We start from the raw sequence: 4,934 nt of genomic DNA on the forward strand, positions 1-4,934 counted from the left end.
GTTATGACTTAAACTGATTTTATATAAGGAATATGATGACTAAATCAATTAAGATAAGAGAAATGGTTTACATAAGTGCCAACTTAACTAATAAGTGCTTAATCACTTAAGAGATTTTACTAAGAATACTTCTTAATCCCTCTTCTAATTTTCGAGATTAACATCTTCCATCTCCATGACTAGAACCTCTAAATAACTAAGTAACTAATATTTAGTTGGTTAACTAATTCTATCTTTAACCAACTAGGAGACCAAGTGGGCTAGGAGATCAAATCTCATCATTTACCCATTCCATCACAATCTAGCCTAATTGATTCCATCTTATCTTCTTCTCTTCTTATCCTCTCTCCTCATTCATAATCTGGAATTATCTCCTCATTTCTCCTTCCATTCTCCAGAAAATAATCCATGGAAAAGCTCCAAAGTTCATCCCATTTTCAACCACACAAATTTCCTTCCAACTCCACAAAACCGTGAACCTTAAAGGGGCTGCTGTCCCTTGGTGTTTCAGCCACCATTTCACCCATCTACACCTTCCTTTTCCTTGATATTTTCACCAACAAATACCTTTGGGAGTTAGTTGTTTTGCTACTCTAAATTAGGGACTCAAATCAGTGGCTACACTATTCTTATCTTACCCTTTTGCTGTGAAATTTTTGTGACAGCAACATATCCAAAACAGTAGTTGTTTTCGAGCATCAAACTAACACCCAAAAGTCCTCCATTTTTCTGCCCATTTTTGAGATTCAAAGTAGAGAATATGTAGCTACTTTCAAACACTTAAAACCCCTGAGAAAGTTACCCTTTACCTCTCAAAAAGCTTGTGTTATTCCACCACCTTTTGGCAACATACTTTTAATCCAAGTTGAAGCTAGGTATATTCTTGATTTCTACTTTTTCTTTTTATCATCAAATCCACTGATTTAAAATGATTTAATACATGATAAAAGTCTAACACGCATGTAAATATATGTCTTTATGTGTTAAGATATCCAAAAGAATACTCGAATCACAAGCTTGAGTGGAACCGGAAACCGCACAAACCATTCTCAACCCAAATAACTCTACGCGACAAAAGTGAGTTTTCTACGGCCCCTATTTTATGTTTTACAAGTTTTGGGGGAGAATACACACTAAAAAAATTATAGTTGAAAGATTTAAAGGCTTTACTAACTAAAAATACAAGTTATGTCACTAAACATATCTAAGCTCAAATTTCAGCTTTTCACAGTAAAGTTATGGTCTGTTCACGGACTGTTTTGCCCTCCTTAAACTCAATGGATTTCAAAACTGTACAATATGGAAGTAGTTCATGTTTATACCTTTCCAAGAACTACTTTCACGCATTCATACGATTTTTCTACAATTTATAATGATTTTTACAAAACTGTCTATCATTTCAGAACATTTTGTCTGTAAAAATGAGCATTTTAACTCAGGTTAGGAACCACTTAAGCTTAGGATAAAAATTATGGACAAATTAGACTCATTTTCTAAACTTTGAGAGTTTACGGATCCAGATTTAGACTTATGATGATTTTTCTATGATTTTTCTAAAAACATGGACAGAATTGCCCTTTTTGATTTATCTTGCTGTTTGGACTTTCAAATATATATACAAAGTGTTGTGATAAATAAGAAGTACACCGATTATGATATTTTTTAGTTCACACATACTTTAATAGTTACAAAAGTGTAAATTATAACAAGTATTTCTAATATGATTATGTTGAAAATCTCATAAGATGTGATGATTTGGACTATGTCGATTTTGGTCACTCACAGTCGGGGTGCTGTATAAACTTTGTTATTCACTTACAGTCGGAGTACTGTCTGAACATATATATGGTCACTTACAGTCGGAGTACTATCTAAACAATTCTTATGGTCACTTACAGTCGACGTACTGTTTAAACTCGTATCGGGACACATACGACCGTTGTCCCGATCGTATAAGGGACACATACGACCATTGTCCCGATAGAACTTTGGTAGCTTTATATTATTAAGCATTACAACAAAAAGTCTTCAAACTCAAACAATTGAGTATTATAACAACATCAGGGATACAAATATACTAATACAAACTATGATGACTTTGTATGTAGTATAAATATTGTTTGTAGATTGTTAAATATATTGTTAGTGTCTACTTATACAAACACTAAATATTTTGCTTCACAAAAAATATGTTAGTATTTACTTTTATCATAAATATTTTAACATGGATACTCGTATTGGATTTCAAGTATCCTGTCTCAGTAACATTGTTGATCATGTTTTGTCCAACTTATTTTGTTAAACATTCCATGTTTTATAAAGAGAGTATGTAGTACAAATATTGTTTGTAGATTGTTAAACATATTGTTAGTGTCTATTTATACAAACACTAAATATTTTGTCTCACAAAAATATGTTAATATTTACTTTTATCATAAGTATTTTAACATGAATAATCGTATTGGATTTCAAGTATCCGGTCTTAGTAACATTGTTGATCATGTTTTGCCCAACATATTTTGTTAAACATTTCACATTTTATAAAGAGAGTATGTAGTATACATAATGTTTGTATATTGTTAAACCGATTGGTAGTATTTATTTATATAAATACTTAATATTTTGCTCCACAAAAATATGTTAATATTTACTTTTATCATAAATATTTTTACATGGATACTCGTATCGGATTTCAAGTATCAGGTCTCACACAAGTTGATCGGTAACATTGTTGACCATGTTTTGCACAACTTATTTTGTTAAACATTCCACGTTTTATAAAGATTTCTTTTTATAAAGCTCATGAAGTCAAAACCTGTGGAACTCACCAACAATTTTTGTTGACGTATTTTAAAAATGTGTATTCTCAGGTAACTAAGAAGTCGGAGGTAGGACATCGGTTCTAAGGAAATTATAGTTCCTTTCTTTTAGGAATAGACTTAAATTGTTTACCGTTGTGTGTTTAATATGAAGATGTAATTTCAATTCTGAAACTTAAAGGTTTGTAATATATTGATTCAAATATATTATGTATTCGATATATGTGGTTAACTGTGATCCAATTGTATAACGTCACAACTCCGGCGATTTCCACCGTCGGTCGGGGTGTGACATACATGTATCACCTATGGTTGATAGTGGTTGGTGGCTGATGGTGGGCGGTGACTGGTGGTGGAAGTGGGAGTTGAAGTGAGATTAGTTTTTTCCTACAATCTGTAGGTGGTTTTTTTTTGCGGCATTGGAGAGAGAACATGAGGCTGGAATATGCAGGTGTCACTAGATCCTACAGGTTTAGCCAGTGAGGTATGATCTATTGAAGAAAGGGAAATTGTGGTGTTGATAAGGAAAGAAACATAGTAAGTGTAAGTGTTTTTTGATGGCGGCGATGGCAATCCACGGCAGTAGTGGCGGTAGTGGTCGATGGAAATGGTGGCGGTGGCGTTGTGTAACGCCTGGTTCTTGGTATGTATTTCACTTATAATTATTCATTTTTATATAACAACTTGATGAGTTGGAGGCCCCAAACTCGTCGAGTAGAGATGTTTTGGACTGCGCATTTTGGTGACCAACTCGACGAGTTGGGAGGTCTCAACTCGTCAAGTTGGTTGGGTGAAATGAAACCCTAATTTATGGGTTTTGCACCCTATTTAAACACCTTAAACCCAAGGTGTTGGCCTTATTTCCAACCTTTACTATCCAAAACCCTAATCTCGAAACCCTAAGGCATTTGTGAGAGTTTGTGAGCCATTTTTGAGGGATTTTTGTATGCTTGAAGCTTGTGGAAGAAATAGAAGCTTGGAGGAACGAGGAGGAACAAGGAGGAGCTATTGGGTCCATAAACTTTGCTTTATTTTCATCATTTATCTGGTATAAAGCTTGAACCTTGCCTTGTAGTTGTTTAGATCTTCTTTTAGAGCTATTTTGCTTGGTTTGGTCCAAATATCATGGTCCTTGGGAGTTGGACATCCCAAATGGGTTAACACTTTAGATCTAAGGTCTTGAGGGGTTTTTATGGGATAAAGGTGCCAACTTTATAGCCATGGAAGTCCCATACAACCTCTAGACCATCATTCTGGCCATTCGGAGCTTCTAATGGCCATGCATGTAGAGAAAGCTGGAACTTTACGTGATATTTCAGTCCCTAGTGTCCAGATCTATGACCTCATGGTCTATCTTATAGTTTTAGTGGCTCTTGGATGAAGACTTTGGCATTTGTGGGTTAGGGTTTGAGCTTAATCTCTCTAGGAAGGGTATTAATGGGTAAAGTTGGAAACTTTACCCTTTTAGAGGCATGTTTAGTCCAGATCTGGAGTATAGGGTGTAGATCTGAAGAATAAGGGCTTAATGCATTAAGAAGGGTTAACAGACTAAAAAACTCAATGAGTTCACAAAAGGGATCGACAAGTTGTATTGAAAAGTCCCGATTCTATTGAAAAGGAAGAACTCGGCGAGTTGGAGGATAACTCGACGAGTTGGATCGCGATTTCGCGATTTTGTGATTCATGGGAACTCGGAGAGTTGAAGGGAAAACTCGACGATTTGAGTCAACTCTGAACGTGGACTTTGACTTTCACTTTGACCCGGACCAAAGTTGACTCTTAAGGGGTTATGAGTATGAAATGGGTACTTAAGCAAATCTTTTATGTGTGGATGATTGATTTGGGTTGATATTCGGAGTCGTCGACTGTTTAGCTACTTCCAGTTTTCGAGGTGAGTTACCTTCCCAGTATAAGTGGGTCAAAGGCACCAATGTCGGCCTACTAGTTGGTGTTTACAGTAGACATGGTTGTCTTTTTGATAGTTTTCTGGTTTGACACTATCTGTTGAGGTTTATGTGCTTGTATGTTATGTTATTACGTGGTAGTGGTAGGGGTGAAGTAGACCCCATGACTGGTCATAAGGGGTATGCCAGCACCCATATATGTTAGGCAGTA

General features: G+C 35.5%; 1 long non-coding RNA gene across 1 annotated transcript; it reads left to right on the forward strand.

The window, feature by feature from the left end:
* Positions 1-401: 401 nt before the first annotated feature.
* Positions 402-2,973, forward strand: LOC145000857 (uncharacterized). Its single transcript, XR_013661389.1, has 3 exons — positions 402-875; positions 989-1,077; positions 2,871-2,973. It is a non-coding gene; the product is annotated as an uncharacterized LOC145000857 (long non-coding RNA).
* The last annotated feature ends 1,961 nt before the right edge of the window (positions 2,974-4,934 follow it).

This window comes from Lactuca saligna, chromosome 1, assembly GCF_052625555.1.
Source record: "Lactuca saligna cultivar CGN05327 chromosome 1, ASM5262555v1, whole genome shotgun sequence".
Classification (NCBI taxonomy): Eukaryota; Viridiplantae; Streptophyta; class Magnoliopsida; order Asterales; family Asteraceae; genus Lactuca; species Lactuca saligna.